Genomic DNA, 17731 nt, shown 5'->3' with positions numbered 1-17731 from the left:
AGGGGGGACTGACTTCATGTTTCATAGTACAGTCCAACTTAAATGATGAATAAAGAACAACACTACTGAGGTATTTATGTCAAGTAACTGCAAAATAAGAATCATGAAAAAAAATACATAACAATAAACTAGGTAGGCAAACATTGCATACCCACACAACATAATACCATAATTGAAAATACACAACCTAAAATACACTGTATGGTGCATGTAAAGCTAGACTACAATTTCTCTTTTTTGTATTAATTTTGTTAAACGATTTTCTTCTATCCTTCTCCAAAGTCTTACATACTCAAAACACACATTCAAAGTAAAAAAGATTCTCTAATACCTACGAGGTCACTGACCATGGCCTTTGGCCTTAGACAGTGATTTCTCACCCCCGACATCACAATACGTAAATAAAGTACTAGAAATATAAGACACTGACACCCCAAACTATATAGCCGTGAATACTGTACTACACATACCCACAGCTATTCGTAGTCTTTTATAGCCTCGGATATAGGTGCGAATATCAACAAAACGGCTGAGAAAAACATGCTTTCCTCCACCCTGTACCTCACCATGTGCCCCCCTCATCTGTGCCAGCTCCCCCCACTCTCCAGATGGCCTCCTCATCCTACCCTGCCCTCTCCCTTTCACCCCAGAGCACACACTGCTTCTGTGACGCAGTTTGCTTTCAGATGTCAGCTACTCACGGGTATAGCCAAAGCTAAAGAAAGTTTTGTGTTGAAAATTCGGTCCCTGCACCCCCTCCAACTCCTAGATTTCACTCAGTGCTTTTTAGCCATCCCCCCAATACTACCCTGATGGCATTTGTATTTATTTTACCCAAAAATAGCTTTTGACTGCGTTTAATTTTCCAATAACCTCGGCTACAGCCACGATTATCTCTCGCATAGATAAAAAAACAAGATGGTGGTCATTTCATTTCTGAAAACCATGATCCTGCATTGTACCTTGGAGATATAACTATCATTTTTGTAAAAAGGGGCATCCACTTCTTAGTCACATTTTAAAACAACCACAGCACGGTATAACCTCAAACCATGCATGGATCGCGAGTCAACGCTTCTTGCCCAAGTTGTTTCAGGCCTAGTCCAAATACTTCCAGCGGTTTGGGCCGTGCACTTTGACAAAAAATCTACCTTTTTTGTCTATGGGAAAATGATTGGTAAGTAGGCTGCACTTATGGAGAAAAAAATTATATTTTGACGCTTAATAAGTTTTATATTTCTCAGCGAATCTTTAGGAAACCTTGCAGTCTGGGGAGGCCCGCTGCCTTTTAAACACTTTCAAAATGTCAGCCAAATCCGTTACTCAAATCAAACATTAACAATAGAATTTTGTTAAATATCTCTGCCCTATAATGAATTGTTCTAGTTGATTAACCCCACCAACAGACTGAGAAATCTAAGAATTTTTACTGCAACAGGTGCTTCGTATGGCAATAAAAAATAAAACACCACACTCACTTAAAACTACTGAATATAATCTCTGTCCTACAAAGAAATGTAAATCTTGCTCTCTGTAACTAATATTTGGAATTGCCACCGAATGACAATGTACTCAGTTAGAGCCACTGACCACTATCTCCTCCTGAATAACAAAAAATATAAGAACTGTTTACAGGCAATAAATGCATTCTCCAGCCAAACAAAATCGTGCTAGTCATTGGATGAAACTGGTAAATAGCACTTGAATCACCACTAAAGGGTGCCACAGTAACTTGGAACCACTGGAAGTTATTTAATCTCATACCTGCTTCCAAGCAATTATGTGATTTTCTATTCCTCACACTGACAGGAAATGCTACATGTATTTATGTCCTACAAGAAGGACTGGTCACCATGATGTAGTAGTATCAGTAGTGAAGTGACACAAATATGCTGTATACATTACAATGTCTTAACTGTCCTTACCTACATGCTTTCTTACATTTGTACTAGTCTCACTACTGATACCTATTAGAATTGTGTACCTATCCCTCCAACCACATATAATCCTGTTCCTACTTCATCCTCATCTACAGCATATTACATTAACTGTACTGGCAACCTTCTCCTTCATCCAAGGGACATCATTTGGGGGTTGCCAGGGTTAGCAGCTGCTCCCCCTTGCTCTTCCTATGCTACCAGAAGACCTGCCCTTGCTACACAAGGGCCACTGGGAAAAAGAGGCAGTGCCAAAAGCAGATATCTGTTTTGCACATGAAAAAGCAGCTGAATGTGCCACAGATTTTTTCACCTGTAATCCAGATCTTGTTAGCTGAAGAAATAACAGGGATTCAGGAAAAACCATGAAGCAGCCATCACTAACAGATTGGCAGTCCATTAGAGAAGAAAATCTGAATAGTTGCGATTGAAGGCGGGGCTGTCCGTGCAGCTAATTCCCAGTGCTTTAGCAACAGGAAAGGGAAGGGGGTAATTGGTAACAGCATCCTTCAATACTCAGTGGCAGCAGAGCATGAACGCCAATCTCATCAGTGTTTCTCGCTGTCTGCTTTGCACATCCTGTGAGCCACTGGGACTTTGATAAGAGGGGTGTGCCCTATTGGCTTCTGCCACCAATCCTGCCTGGCCACTATGTGACCTGATCCTGATCTGCCAGAACTGCATCACAGGCACACATTAGATAGATGCAAGGTGAGATCATTAATTTGCAAGAAGTTGACCTCCGCCTTTGAAGTAAACCATCTGTTGCTTCCTAAAGCAAACAATATATATATTTGGAAGGATTGCTCAGGGGCCACACACACATGCTTTGGGAACAAGAGGATGCTGTGCAGCATGAGTTCAGTTACTGTTCCAGTGTTTACAAGCTGGAGGAGGCTGGCGTTAAGCAAAATATAAAGGATCAAAGAAAATAATAAAATTGCCCTTTTCTAGGGGTGATGTCATGGAACTGCTCCTGCTGTTTACATTTTAAAATGAAACAAATCTGCAATTACTGTGACTTGCAACACATTCTTCCCCTTTATATCCCATCCAACAAAAAAAAGTGGGTTACTTACCAAATAGGCAAAACAGAAAGGTGATGGCTGGAAGGTTTCAAATTATTATTAACCACTGTCACAGCCTGGTCAACCCTCCAGACCATCGTTTTCCTGGTTGGACTTGTGCTGGTCTGTGGCCAGACACTTGGCAGGCACTGGATGCCTGCACTTTGGGGTTTAGGCCTCTTTGAGATGCTTGGTCTGTTTACAGTTTAGTCTGAGTGATGTACAACAGTCCAGGTTGGTATGTTGGACGTCTGCTTACATTCACAGTAGTTTGGTAATATGGTCTTATACACACGCATATTAACGCTAGATATGGTGATCCATTCTTGTATAAAATTTATATCATATAACAGTGATATCGTAACCATATTTTTCTAAGTGTACTGAAGAACAAAGCTATGTGATGCCACTTCCTGTTTTCTCAAGGGGTGAAAGGTTGTGTGCCATCACTTCCCGTGATGTCACGTGGGGAGGGGTCAAATGACATTGCTTCCTGTGATACCATCAGAGGTCAAGGGTTGTGTAATGTCACTTCTGCTGCCCTTGCCATTTTGGTGAATTTACTATGTCCCTGCTTCATCCTATGTCTAACAAGACTGATTCCAAAATAAAATCATGCCTGCTGTTTTTAATCTATGTTAGAGTGAACCCCACGAAACATTCTGGCATGGTTTGCATAATGTAGAAGGAATTGTCCTCCTTTCAGAACTCAGTGCCTTCAAAAGATCAAGGGCTTCATTACGAGTTTGACAGTAAGCCTATCAGTGCTACCGGCGAGTTGCTGCCGCACTCGTAATAATTTACCGGCGCCTGACTTGCCGGGGCCACCGGCTCATTACTAGTCCGGCAGCCCGGGAAATCAGGTGCTGCTACTTCCCATAGAGTACCATAGGACTCTTCTGTCACAGGTCTGGCCGTTGCACCCGGCAGGGTCAGTCCTGTAGGGCACAGCAGCCACGACAGGCAGACTCTGAGTTTGTTGATCCGGAAACCAGGCACACCTAATGAGGCCCTAAGTCTTGGAACATCCTGTATTCAAACTTGAAACGGTATTGGTCAAACTTGGAATCACTCTCATTTAAAGCACTATAAGCACAATGTCACTTCACCATATATTCTATCCTGGGGTTGTTGTGAGTGAATTCTCGTGCACAAGATTACTTTAGATTATTATGTTTCCGGTTGTACACTGTCACACTGCGTGTGGTCAAAGGGTTCCTACTACCTCTTTTTGCACACACTTTACTAACGACACAACACAATTTGTGCCAGTGTGAGAGTGAGTTCATTATTAGTATAAGTAGTGTACAATGGCGACACATGTTTTGGCCGTTGGCCTTTTTCACATCCGGACAAATGTTACAAATTGATGATTATTGTTCGTCTCTCTCCATACTTCTTAAATGAACCAGTCAATGGGTACATTCCCCGAACCTCGTTCTTAGCATTACGTTCTCACCCGGATGTGTGATCCTCATCTCATTTAATATTGTATTGCTTAATCTGTCAAAATTACCAGTCCCTAAACCTTTCAATGTTGTGACCCTTCAGAATAATTTTGTTCTCAGGGTATACGATCTTCAAAAAAGTCCCACTCATGGTTTCACAGGCTATAGTGTTGCTTCCTCCATAACAATAGTGGCTATTTATATGTTGAACACCAACCACTTGTTTATTTGCTCTATAATGGTAATACTACTTTAAAACCATGTCCCTCGTCTAATTTCAGTCAGTCAGGACTATAGACACCTTCGAGATAGCTTCTAATCTTCATCCACTATGTATGCTATGGTATGTGTAGCTTTCCCCTTGCTTCAAATTGGTCTCCTGTATCCATGCATGACCACTTTTGCATTGTCTGAGGCAGCTAATCTGAGTCATCTGTCTATGCTGGATTATGTGGGCCTTTTCATATGATCTGTGTCCTGCATGTATACTATGGTTGGCCAGTAAACCTCCCCCATGGGTGGCATTGAGGAAAAGTGCCCTCTACCTATAGTAGAACATAAGTACCCTTATCGTGGACTGGTAATGTTGCCCTTGAAATGCTACTTGTTTATCATTCGCATAACAGCAAGAATGAAGAGGGAAATTTGATTGAAAGGGAATACATATGCATATTTTCATCATTGCAACGCACCATATATATATATATCTATGGTTTGTGAAGGGGCATGACCAGATATTCAGATCCGTAAATTTCTTTGGTTTGGTGGAGGGGACCCTACAGGTGTCCGCGCCCCAGGCCCCAAATGTGCTTAAGATGGCCCTGGCTGTGAGGAGAATTAGTGCACCAGCAGATACATTTTCAAGTTCTTTCTGCATGGCTCACATGCCATTGGCTTACTTTCTCAATCATCCTTGACAAGGCTTGAATCTCCAGGACTTGCTAAGGCTCCCCAAGCCATTTCATCTTGGCCTGGGTCTGGTGCCTACAGAGTGGGTGACTTTCCAGGAGGAGTGTAGGCATCCTGTTCAGATCAATATATATTGCACATTCACACCCAGCCCCCCAGTGGAGTGTATGCTCTTGGGTTCAATAGGATGCATGTCAAGACAAGCAAAAACTCAGATGATTGCGGCTATCACCACAATGTTTTGAAGGGGGTGGGTGGATATGTCGAAATCTTCACCTCAGACCCCGGACCTACTGGTTACTAAGGAGGACACTCAAAGTTGTATGTCCGACATCAAAGCTGAATTCTGGAATTGTATGGCTGAAATATCCTCAAAATTGGACCGCCTGGACCAGATGGTCGTCGAAGTTGAACAAATAGTGGGAGAGACCGAGACCAAGTCCTGGACCAAGCGTCCACATAGGCAGACATGCAACAAAGGATCCAATCCCTGGAAAGGCAGAGTGATTCCTTGGAAAGTAAGCAGGAGGACATGGAGAACAGGGCCCAGAGGAAGAATCTACAAATTAGAGGGATGTCCTCTTCCATCTCCGATCAAGCACTGAATGACAATGTGTTTTTTTTTCCAAGCTCTCTTGTCTCATCTGGATATGGCCTTGCTCCTCCTGAATCACACTCACAGATTCTGGAGTCGTAGGGGACCACCGACAAATTCTCCTCCTGATGTAATCATTTGTGTCCACTTCTTTAGCACCAAGCAAGAAATCTTGGAGGTGGGGCGTACGCATGATGAACTGATGTTTCAGGGCTCTGCAATGCAAATTTATCAAAACTTGCCAACGGTAACAATTCAGAAGTGAAGAGCTCGCTGGCCCCTATCCCTATTCTTGCGGGACCAAAACATCAAGTACCAGTAGTTATTCCCATCTACCCTTGAGTTTACATTCAAGGGCACAACCTGTACTATCGACAGACTGGAGGAAGCAGAGGGAATTTTGGGGATTGCCCCACCGGAGTGAGAGTGTGATTCTCCACCCAACTATCAGATCGCTCCCAAGATCGATGGTCCAAGGATGAAAAACAACTCCTGGGTAAAGATTTTTAAAAGTCGCAAGTCTGGAAAATCCCCCCCACACTCCTAAATCCTGGGCACGGATGCGCAAGACAACCCAGATGTGTGTAGGAATTGATCAGTAAGTGTGCTGGAAGTGCCAACAGACATTGGCTTACTAAGGGCTCCATGTGGTTCATGCCCGGCCTCAAGTGGAAACTCTCCTGGAGGCCAGAGGGCCAGGAAGCCCTGCAGTTTTCAGTTCTTATTTGAAGTTCTCATTTTCGTTTTTGCCTTTGTTAGTTCACTTGAAAATATGATTGGCACATGGACTTTTTCTGACGTTACCTCTAATGGCAGATGACACTCTCCTGGCCCCTCCCCACTCTACAGTAGATGCCGTCCCTAAGGAGCACCCCTTAGCCCATCAAAATGTGGAGTTTCTTCCACTTAATGTCAATGGGTTAAACTTTCCAATAAAACGCAAGTCGGTTCTGCGTTGCCTGAAGGGCTTGGATGGCACAGTGAACTTCTTACAAGAAACAAATCTTCTCCCCTCGGATTTTGCTTGTCTACGGTATACAGACTTTCCATAAAGATGTCTGGCCTTCTGTGGGTCCAAAACTGGGGGACTGCCATCTTATTGGCGAAAGGACTGTCGTTTGAGGGACTGGACATTATACGAGACCCTGGACGGCGATATGTTGGTGTGAAAGTTATATAGTTTGGGCAATTGTACTCCTTAGTTTCAATCTATGCCACTAACGAGGGACAGGAACAATTTTTCAGAGAATTTTAAGCTACAGTCCTCCCCTTCCTGATGGGTCAGTTTTTCACTGGGGGTGACTTTAACAGTCTTCCCAACCCCAACATTGATAGAAATGCATGACCCCACTCCGAGAGACCTTAAGTTCTCATTAAGCACTCTCTATTTTTTCAGATCTCTGGGGGGGGGGTGGATTTCTGGAGGGTATTGCAGCCGGGGGGAACGGGATTACTCTTCTCATGTTCACCGCACCTCTTCTTGCATAGACCTAATTCTGGCATCTCCCCATTTTATGTCATGCAGTGAAAAGGTAGCTATTGGTCCCAAGGTGCTGTCTTACCACGCCCCGGTTCAATTAAGGGTTAGGTTTTGTGATCTGGCTCCAGCCTGCAGGCCAGAATGGCAGTTGTATGACCCAATTTTAAATGATAAGACCCTTAGGGGCACAGTGGCCATAGCCATACAGGATTACTTTAGAGAAATCTCGGTCAAACGTACCTCAACAGCTACCACTTGGAATGCAATGAAGGCAGTGATCAGGGAAATCCTGATAGCTCACACCTTGACTTGCTATAAGTGGAAAAAACATACCCATACCCAATTGGAACAAGACATTTTTGAAATTGAAGGGAAATATAAAAGGGGTTGGTCTCTCAAACTCCATAAAACCTTGCGAATAGCCCAAAATATACTAGAGGCCCTTTATGATATGAGAAATACAAAAAGTTGTGGGATCGCTAACAAGTTGCGTGCGCTCTTTTCCACTCTCAAATTTCAAACAAAATATATATAATAAAAATACGGAGGGGTCGGCAGCAAGTGATATCACTCCCTCAAACTTCCCACAAAGTTTGTACAAAGTAGACAAAAAAATTCAGAGTTCGGGAGGATATCTCGCGCTCACACCAACAACTTCTTGTAAACCCTATTATCACCAGTACTACAATTCTTCTGAATAGGTACAAAAAATGTCTTCAAATTGCATAACAGTTGTCAAATATATTATTTAATTTCGACTTTCAAAGTGTAGAACAGCTGTTCTACACTTTGAAAGTCGAAATTAAATAATATATTTGACAACTGTTATGCAATTTGAAGACATTTTTTGTACCTATTCAGAAGAATTGTAGTACTGGTGATAATAGGGTTTACAAGAAGTTGTTGGTGTGAGCGCGAGATATCCTTTATGATATGATATGATATGATATGATATGGCATTTGTAACGCGCCTATACACAAGTGTTTCAAGGCGCGACGAGGCAGGGAGGGGGGAACAAGGGGAAGACAGACAACGATCCTACTAGGCCAGGTGTCATTCAGACCGCGCAAGTGCAGGGGTAGGGGGAAGGGAAAAAGTGCAAGGGGAAGGTGGAGGGGGGGGAGTGCAGTACAAATAAGTAGAATATAAATAAAATAATAAATAAATAGGGCCAGCTGGTGGCAAGTGCAAGGTAAGTGCAGACAAGTGCTGGGGGGGGGATGTAGGGATACAGAGACAGTCCCGCAGTGCAGGGGTTGCCAGGGAGGCAGTGCAAGTGAAGAGTGACTGGGCCCAGGACCGAGGTCGGTGAGAGTGGCCCAGTTGCAGAATCAGTGCAGTTTAGGTGAAGAATTTAGCAGGGGAGAGGGAGAGAGAAAGCAGAAGTGAAAAGGAAGGTTTTGAGGTGCTTCCGGAACCGGAGATGGTTCTCCTCAAGTTTCAGGGAGGCAGGAAGGCTGTTCCAGAGGGAGGCCCCTGCCGCGGAGAGAGATCTACCCCCAGCTCGTTGCTTCGAGAAGCGGCTGACCCTGAGGGAGTTGGAGACGGATGAGCGTAGGGCTCGGGAAGGAAGATACTTAGGAAGAGAGAGTTGAAGGTATTTAGGCCCCAGGCCCCAGAAGGCCTTGTGGACAATGCAGAGGGTTTTGAACTTAATCCTCGCAGCCACTGGGAGCCAGTGTAGAGATTTCAGTCCTGGAGAGATACGGTCCCTGGGCTTGAGGCCAAGGACAAGTCTCGCAGTTCTGTTCTGGATGAGTTGCAGAGGGCGGAGAGTGGAGGCAGGCAGATTAAGATAGAGGCTGTTACAGTAGTCCAGCTTCGAGAGAACCAGGGCTCGGGAGACAATGAGCTTCTGGGGGAAGGAGAGGAAGGGAAGAATACCTCTGAGGAGGTGCAGCTGGTAATGTGACTTCTTAGAGACGTCAGATATATGAGGAGAGAAGGAGAGTGTGGAGTCGAAGATGACCCCGAGGTTTTTTGCCTTGCAGGTAGGAGCAGGAAGAGGGCCAAGAGAGGCCGGCCAGAGAGCTGCAGGGAAGGAGAGAGTGGGTGTGCCGATGAGTAGGATCTCAGTCTTACTAGCATTAATGCAGAGGTCATTGGCAGCACACCATTCCTGGATAGCAGACAGACAGTCAGAGATGAGGGAGGGAGAGGAGGAGGCCGAGGGTAGCCTGAAAATGAGCTGGGTATTGTCCGCATAGCACTGAAAGTTGGGGCAGAGGGCGGCGATGCGGTGGGCAAGGAGTGCCAGATACTGGTTGAACAGCCAGGGAGAGAGATTAGATCCCTGGGGAACGCCACAGGTGGAGAAAAAGATGTCAGAGAGGAAGGACCCAAGTTGGACCTGGGAGGGTCGATTGGAAAGGAAAGAGGTCAGCCACGCCAGAGCCTGACCAGTGATACCCAGGTTATCACGGAGACGGTTGAGCAGGATGGCATGGTTGACAGTGTCAAAGGCAGAAGAGAGATCGAGCAGAATGAGAACACACGGAGTGTTGGAGTCGAGGTTCAAGAGCAGGTCTTCACGGATGTTCAGGAGAGCAGTTTCCGTGCTTCTGGCCGCTCTGAAGCCAGATTGATGGTCATGGAGACTATCAACAGCTTCAGCATGGAGGTTAAGCTGGGAGATGGCCAGTTTCTCCAGGAGCTTGCCCTGGAAGGGAGTGATGGAGATTGGGCGATAGTTAGCGGGACAGGAGGGGTCGGCAGAGGGTTTCTTAAGGAGAGGGTGCACAAGGGAGTGCTTGAGGGGGGATGGAAAGACTCCAGAGGCGAAGGAGTGGTTGCAAAAGTCAGCCAGGGCAGGAGCCAGGGAGTCGATGTGGTCCTTGATAGTTTTGGAGGAACAGGGGTGAATCTGTTTAGATGAGACTTTCATAGATCGGACTTGTCTGGAAACCTCGTCAGCAGAAAAAAGGGGAAAGGCAGAGAAGGAGGGAGGAGGGGTGGCTGCAGAAGGGCCAGAGGAAGAGCAGGGAAGAGAGGGGGGGAGGTGATAGGAGGAGAGTGAGGACAGGATGTCCTGAGTTTTAGAGATGAAGTGGGAGGCCAGTGAAGTGCAGAGGGCCTGGGAGGGGACAGGAGAGGTAGAGACTGCAGCAGGGTTGGCAAGCTCCTTGCAGATTTTAAAGGGTTCAGCCGAGTTGTTAGATGCCGCAGAGATGCGGGCTTGGATAAGGGCTCTCTTCTTGGTGAGAACAGAGAGACGGTATTGCTTTTGGAGCAGGCGGCAGGCCAGTTTGTCAGAGGATGAACATGAAGCACGCCATTTCCTCTCTGCCACCCTACACTTGCGTTATAGGGTGACGAGATCCGAATTATACCGAGGAGACTGCAAACTCTCTTTTAGCACACTCTCTTTTAGTAACTAAGCAGGGGTACTACACCAAAAGTAATAAGGTGAACCAATTTTTGGCGAGGAAACTGCCCAAATCGAAAAGACAGAACATGATCATGGGCCTAACAGACCAGAAGTGGTTGTATGTTAGGCCCAGTATGGGGAACAAGCAAAATTACAGTTGGCTAGATTGCACTTAATTGACTCCATGGCTGCAGCTACCCACTCCTTAGAGGAACAAAAGCAATATATTGAAGAAGCTTCTTTGAAACACCTTTCCAGGGAAGATAGCACAGCACTAGAAGCCCCCATCCAGATGGAAGAAGTGGAGGCAGTGATCAGGTCCCTGAAAACTAGAGCCTCAGGCCCTGATGAGTTTTCAACTAAATGTTATAAGTTGTTTCAAGCCCAACTGGTGTCCCCACTGACTGCCCTCTTTAATTCCTTTTAAGAAACAAGAACCACAACCCCCCTTTGAAGATTAAAATCAAGGCTTACTACCACATAATAGAAATACGCCATTCACAAGGTCAAAAGTTACAAATGCATTTATTAAAGATAAGCAATGCTCTGTTCTCAACACCCCACAATGTGTGCAAGCACACACCATGAGACGAGAGAGAGTGAACAATATTTATGTGGTTTTTCCACAGCCCTAGGTGACATTGTCGAACCCCCTTCATATAATGTATGGCCTAGGGTTTGTGACCTACCTACGTGACAGATTTATATTCAAACATCATTAATGCATATCTTGCTGTTTTCCATCAGACAATTTACGGTCTGGAAGCGGGGTGAACTCGTATGTGAATCTGGCATATCATGTTTTCTTAGTACAAGGTACAAGACAACATTCCTCGTCTCACTCGAAGATGCTGTCTACTGATGTTCTAAGGCTTAAGGCTAATCAATTCTTAAAGAAGAGAAAATAAGGATATCTGCGGAGGAGCACATACTACTGCTTGTTATCCCATTTTACTGTTTGCACTGTTGGGACAAGATAGCACCTGGATTACTGATTAGCAGGGCCCTTGCTCAGCTTCAAGGTCTTTCAGTGTAGGATAAACAATCCACTTCAGCAGCTTCAAACATTCCTATGTCAGCACCATAAAGCATTGTAAAGTAGACTTAAATTCACACAGCAGCCTTTGCTGTGTTAAGGCTGAGAAACATAAAATCTGAGCATGAAAAAGCTGTTACGCTCACCTGGCTCCCACAGAGGCGTCGATCTGGACTGGACTGCTGCGGTCTCCACCAATGTGACGTGCAGGGCCGAGATGACGGACTGGACTGGCCCACCTAGCTTCCTTCGCTTGGCCCGTAGGAATATTCTTTTGCAAGTGGAGAAAGGGAATTAACCACCCGTGGAGTTGAGCGTAAATCCCCCCACCCCGTTGGTCTCCCCACTGATCACCTTGGGTGTTCCCTCTTATAGTCTCACCTGATGATTTGAAAAGATGAGCTCTCCATCCTGCATTGAGCGCAAGGGCGCGTAGATAACCAGTTGCTTCACTGGCTCGAAGGAATTGGTGAGTTCCAGGACAATATTGACTCTGATATTCCCGGCAAGACGCCGTAAGTATGTAGCTCATAAGAGTTCAAATGCTTGACTTTCACTCTTGTCCGATTCCTTGCAGGTTGCAGCTTGACCCTACTATAGAGTTCCTCGTGGCAACCGGTAATGTTCTGGTAAGGATTTGTATTATCCAACACAGTTCGATAAAATAATGTCCATATGTAACCTGTTGCTTTCTCCCTTATTCAGGCACTGAGAGAAAGTATGAAGTCTCTGGGAATAATGCCTCCGGCGGTAAAATTAGGTAAGTCTTTTGTGGTGAGGGAGGTTCCCCTTGTTTGTCCCTTGTTTCACCTTGCTGTCCTTTTGTTTCCCCTTAGGGGCCGGGTTTCGGCTAGAATGCAGTGGAAGCTGCACCCGTGAAGAAGAATAGTACCCCCGGTGGTAAAATCAGGTAAATCTATGGGGGGTATTCCTCTGTGTATTCCCTTGGCTCAACTTGCTGTTCTTGTCTTCTCCTTAGGTGCCGGAGTGCAGCGGTAACATGCAGGAGGAGGCAGTGAAATGTGAAGATGCTGCGAAGGCCGGTGAGTTCAGCGCGGCGCTGCAGCAGGCGAGGCAACGCGCATAAAATAACTTCTTTCTTCCAGCTCGAAGGCACGATGGATCGTGAATTCAGGTAAGGATCAAAGGTGTTGCTCTTGTTCTAACCTTTTCTCCTTCTTTCTCATTTTTCTAGGAGCTCCAAACTCGAGGCGGGCGTGGCAGAAGACTGGATGCAGACTTGCAGGCATGGTGAGCGTTACGCTGCTGGATGCAGAATAACGCGAAGCGTATGCTGCTCTTCGGGCGTGGTTTAAATAGCCTCCAAAGTAGTGCCAGGAAAGTATTCCTCCCAAGCCCCACCCAAGTAAAAAAATAGTCCCTAGGTAAAATAGTCCCTTCCAAGCCTCGTTTGGCTTGGAGCTCTTGCAGCATGGTCTGCATCAGGTAAGTTTGCAGCATGGTCTGCATCAGGTAAGTTTTAATCTATGAGCCTGGCGCCTATCGCGCCAGGACTGACTCTCCTTATGAGCCTGGCGCCATAGGCGCCAGGACTGCACCCAAATAGCCCTTAGCGGGGGTTGTTGGGTTTGCTTGGGGTAACTTGATGCCTGCTTCCGGGGTTGCTGGACTTGGTCTGGGTCCCCGAGGGTAGGCATCATGACAGCACTCCCCCCCAAGGCCCCTCCTAAAGTCATTCTTCCCTGTGGTTTCGGTTTGTCTGGGAAATTTTGGTGGAATTCTTTCACCAATCGGGGTGCATGAACATGGTCACTAGGTTCCCATGACCTTTCCTGTGGTCCGTAACCTTTCCAGTCGATTAAATAAAAAAGTTTCGACTTTATCAGTTTGGAGTCCAGGATGTTCTTAACTTCAAATTCAGGTTCTCCGTCTACAAGGATGGGGTCTGGTGGCTTGGTTAGTCTTGTCCCTGGTTGTACTGGCTTCAAAAGTGACACATGAAAGACGGGATGAATTTGCATATTAGCAGGTAAGTCCAACTTGACAGCCACCGGGTTGATAATGGCCTTAATAGAGTAAGGTCCCAAATATCTGGGGTTAAAGGCCCGTGTTCCCTTTAGAGGTATATGTTTTGTGGCTAACCATACTTGGTCCTCTATTTGGTATTGAGGAGAATCACTTCTATGCCGATCAGCATCTTTCTTGTATTTTTCTTTCGTCTGTTTTAAATGTGTAGTTGCTTCCTTAAAGGCTTGTGTAATCGTAGCATGCAGATGGTCCACTGCAGGCATTTCTAAGTCTTGGGGTGAGTCAAGGTCTGAGGTTCGAGGATGGTGCCCATATAAGGTATAAAAGGGGCTTTGTCCAGTTCCAGAGTGTACTGAATTATTGTATGCATATTCGGCAATCCAAAGAATGTCTTTCCAATTGCTCTCCGTCTGATGTAACATACAACGCAGGTATTGTTCGAGAGTTTGGTTGGTCCTCTCCGTTTGACCATCGGTCTGGGGGTGGTGACTGGTCGATAACCTCACATCGATTTGCGCCAATTGACAGCATTTTTTCCAAAAATGTGAAATGAATTGACTGCCCCGGTCAGAGACCAACACGGACGGAAATCCATGTATGCTAACAATGTTTTCGAGGAATTATTTGGCCAGGATTGAGGCTGAAGGTAGTCCTTTTAAAGGAATAAAGTGGGCCATCTTGAAAAAAGATCCACAATAACTAGAATGGTGTTAAACCCATTACAAGGAGGTAGATCGGTAATAAAGTCTAACGATAAGGTGTGCCATGGTGCAGGCGGAATGTCTAAAGGTTGTAAGAGTCCAGCTGGTTTTTTCTTTTGAATTTTTTTTGGGCGCAAATGCCACAAGACATCACAAATGATTTGATATCCTTTTGCAAGGTGGGCCACCAGAATTGTCTTTTAATTTTAGCTTTAGGTTTTGCAATACCTGGGTGCCCCTCCATTAGGGTATCATGATAACGGGAAATGACTAGCTCTTGTAGTTCCTTGTGTGGCAGAAATAGCCGCCCTTGGTAATAAGGCAGATCATTGGTGACAGAGTAGTCCAGTCCTGCAGGGCTGTAGGATCGAAGAGTTGCTGGATCTTTACCTGAATGTCCTCTAGTGTGTGTAGAATAGTTATGCCAAGAATCCTTTCTTCGGGAATTATAGGTACTGGTTCTGGGTTCACTTCTGCCTCTCCCATCCCTATTCGGGATAAGGCGTCTGCTTTACCATTCTTACAACCTGGTCGATAGGTTATCACGAAATCGAACTCGGCAAAGAACAATGCCCATCGGAGTTGACGTGACGATTGGGCCTTGGCTGTTTTTAAATACTGTAAGTTCCGGTGATCGGTGATCACAGTAATGGTATGCCTGGCACCGAGAAGATAATGCCGCCAAGCCTTGAAGGCGGATTTAATGGCTAATAACTCCTTGTCGGTAACCGCATATTTTAACTCGGGTGCCGAGAACTTTCTGGACCAAAATGCTACTGGGTGAAGCTGGCCAGTTTCAGGGTCCTTTTGAGACAGGACAGCTCCCATGGCTAGACTGGATGCATCAGTTTCCACTATGTATGGAAGTTCAGGGCGCGGGTGCTTTAACACAGGTGCAGACGTGAATTTCGCTTTCAGCTCTTGGAAGGCATTTTCAGCTTCTTCAGTCCACATAAAGCGTTTATTTTTTCGTAAGAGTGCTGTGATGGGATGTAGGACATGTGAAAAATCTGGGATGAATCTGCAGTAGAAATTGGCAAAGCCAAGCATGCTTTGTACTCCTTTAACTGAACTTGGTGATGGCCACTTAAGGATTGCGTTCACCTTTCGTGAGTCCATTCGGACTCCCTTTGGGTTCAGGATAAACCCAAGGAATTCAACTTCTGTGGCATGAAAAACGCATTTTTCTAGTTTTGCATATAGTTTGTGCTGGCGCAATTTCTCAAGGACTGCTCGGACGTGCTTCACATGGTCAGATACTGAAGAGGAGTATACTAGAATATCATCGATATACACGACAACACAAAAGTCAATGAGTTCACAAAGGACATCGTTCATGAAGTATTGGAAGGCTGCTGGTGCATTGCACAACCCGAAAGGCATCACCTGGTATTCGAATAATCCATACTTAGTGCGGAAAGCAGTCTTCCATTTGTTGCCCTCTTTTACGCGTACCAGATGGTATGCCCCCCGGAGATCTAATTTAGTGTATAATCAAGCGTCCTTCACTTGGTCTAGTAGTTCAGGGATCAGAGGCAACAAGTATCGGTTCTTAACAGTTATCTCGTTCAATGCGAGGTAGTCTATGCACGTTCTGAGGTCACCTTCCTTTTTGGGTACGAACAACAAAGCTGAAGATGCAGGGGACTTGGATGGGCAAATAAAGCCATTGGCAAGGTACTGGTCTAAGTATTGTCGTAGGTGACGGTTCTCAAGTTCCGTAAGGGCATAGATCCTGCTACAAGGGGGTTGTGCACCGGGTATGAGATCGATTTGACAATCGTACGATCTGTGAGGAGGTAAGGTGTTTGCCTGTTCCTTTTGGAAGAAATCCTGGAATTCTTGGTATTCTGGAGGTAGTTGCATGACTGCTGTGGTTACTGTGGCCAGGCCTGCGTTCTGATTTTTCTTTGGGTAACAGGTTTGTGCACAATCTGGGAAGGTTATTCTCTTCCCTCGCCAATCAATACAAGGATTATGTGTTTCCAACCAAGGTATCCCCAGTATTATTTGGAACTGTGGGGCTTTAATTAGATCAAACACAATAGTCTCTCGATGCCCATCCTGGCCCAATAGTGTCATCTCTGCGGTGGAATGAGTTACAGGCCCAGAGGCAATTTCAGTTCCATCAACTGTGGTGATGACATCGGAGGTGGTTTTTCGGCAGAGAGGTAGATTCATCCTGGAAGCCAATTCATAGTCCACATAGTTTCGTATAGCCCCGCTATCAATGTATGCCCTTACTGCGTGCATCCGCGATGGCTGCCCTGGATCTACGAGGACCATTGGTATGATGAAATGCGAGGTCTGAGTATCCTTCTTCAAGCTTGGCATGCGGACCTCTACGCTTGTCGGGCGTGGTCGTTTCCCGAGTCTGACTCCATATGGCTCTTATCAGCAGCTCCTACCACCTTCTTGAGTGGTTTTACAGGGCAATCCCGTAGAAAATGTCAAGAAGTTCCACAATATAGACACAATTGCATTTGCCGTCTGCTTTCTCTTTCCTTCTGGGTTAACGGTCCTTTAACCCCTCCGATTTGCATGTGTTCTGAAGCATTTGCTCCTTTGGGGTTAGCGTGGGTTTTGACCAACATCCGATTCTCAAACTTGGCTCGATCAGCCTTTCTGTTCTGAAGTCTGTGATCTAACTGAACCACTAAGTCTATATATTCAGCGCAGTCTTGAGGTGGGTTCACGACTTGAGCCAAGAAATCCTTGAGTTCTCCTCGAAGCCCTCGATGAAATAACGTGATTCGTTTTACCTCAGGCCATCCAGTTTCCACTATTAACCTATTAAAGGTCGCGATGTAGGATAGAAGGTCCTGGTTACCCTGTCGTAGGGACAAAAGTTCGTTATCCAGGGCCTGTCCTTGGGAGTACCGGGCAAATAGTCTTTCCATGCTAATTTGAAAGCCCTGAAAATCCCGAAGAATTGGGTCATCCTGAGTAACTGGTGGAATTGACCAATGAGCTGCACTGCCGCTGAGATATGACAATACAAAGGCTACCTTTGCTTGATCGTTTGGGAAGGCTCCAGGTCTGCATAAAAAGTGCAAGCGGCATTGTTTCATAAACACGGCGAACCTTTTGGGATCTCCGGCAAAGCGTTCGGGTGGGGCTAATGGAATATGTCCTGGTAGGTTTATTTGCACAGGGTTACTCGATAACACCGGAGCCGGATTTCCCCCGGAACCAGGTAGG

The sequence above is a fragment of the Ambystoma mexicanum genome, chromosome 6q, assembly GCF_040938575.1.
Source record: "Ambystoma mexicanum isolate Mex_15411 chromosome 6q, UKY_AmexF1_1, whole genome shotgun sequence".
Classification (NCBI taxonomy): Eukaryota; Metazoa; Chordata; class Amphibia; order Caudata; family Ambystomatidae; genus Ambystoma; species Ambystoma mexicanum.
The sequence above is the reverse complement of the archived record's forward strand: the minus strand, read 5'-3'. Positions refer to the sequence as shown.